Source organism: Etheostoma spectabile, chromosome 6 (genome assembly GCF_008692095.1).
Source record: "Etheostoma spectabile isolate EspeVRDwgs_2016 chromosome 6, UIUC_Espe_1.0, whole genome shotgun sequence".
NCBI classification, from domain to species: domain Eukaryota; kingdom Metazoa; phylum Chordata; class Actinopteri; order Perciformes; family Percidae; genus Etheostoma; species Etheostoma spectabile.
The window spans coordinates 24,145,806-24,146,754 of record NC_045738.1 but is presented as its reverse complement, the minus strand read 5'-3'; the positions used below and the strand labels follow the sequence as shown (position 1 = coordinate 24,146,754).

The following is a 949-nucleotide window of genomic DNA, read 5'->3' as shown; positions in this document are numbered from 1 at the left end:
CCCCCCCCCATCTCCAATGTTTTTGTCTGGTAAACCCATTGACACAGAAAACCCCAGTTACCAGAGGATGAATGACTATTGTGAGTCCCAGACTTTGTAGCTCTGTCATTAGGTCAAAATACCAGAAATAATACGTTATGCCGTTTAATACTATGATACTGTTTTGTGACCAAATACCTGCAAAACTAATGACATTCCCATCAGCCTCAGCTGTACCTTATGTCTTGCGATCGCTAATGTTAGCATGCTAACAGGCCAAACTAATATGGTGAACATCAGAAGGCTAGCATAGTAATAGTTGATCATGATAGTCTGCTGGCTTTAGCATTTAGCTCAAAGCACCACTGTACAGTCATTTTCTATTGTTCACTAAAGAATTATGCAAGTGAACTTTTTCATTTCAGTGGACGGAATAAGAGATAGAGATTTAATACACAGTCAAATATTTTGGTTTTGATTTGATTTTTTTAGTCAACATGATTCAATTTCTGCCTGGGCGAGGATCTGGCTAAAACAGGTCTCCAAGTTGACATCATTTTACAGTGTTTGTGGCCCAATATCGCTAAACCTCTTGTGCCAACATGTTGCCACATAGCCAGCAATGTACAGTATTAGGGAGGTTTAGATGATATGGGTATCATAATTAGGAAAAAAAGAAAAAAATTGGCCAATGGGCCAGTCAACCAAAAGTTTTCCAGCTGTAGTCAGTTCTCCATGTTGATCCATGATGATGATGTGTTGTAGCTTGTGGATGCAAATCAACACTTTTGCTGACGCTTTTTATCAATGTTTTTCACTTTTTCTTTTTTGACGTTTCAACACTACGTAACACTTACTTATTAACTTTTGTTTTACAGTTATTCATTATTAAATTATACCTAATATTTGAGTTAGAAAAGCAGAAATTAGAAATTATTTCAACTTAAATTAAAGGAAAGTAAGTTGATGG

The 949-nt window shown here is 36.2% G+C and overlaps 1 protein-coding gene across 12 annotated transcripts in view; it reads left to right on the top strand.

The window, feature by feature from the left end:
• snap91a (synaptosome associated protein 91a) overlaps positions 1-949 on the top strand; it is a 71,108-nt gene that overhangs the window by 50,328 nt on the left and 19,831 nt on the right. The window lies entirely within an intron of this gene.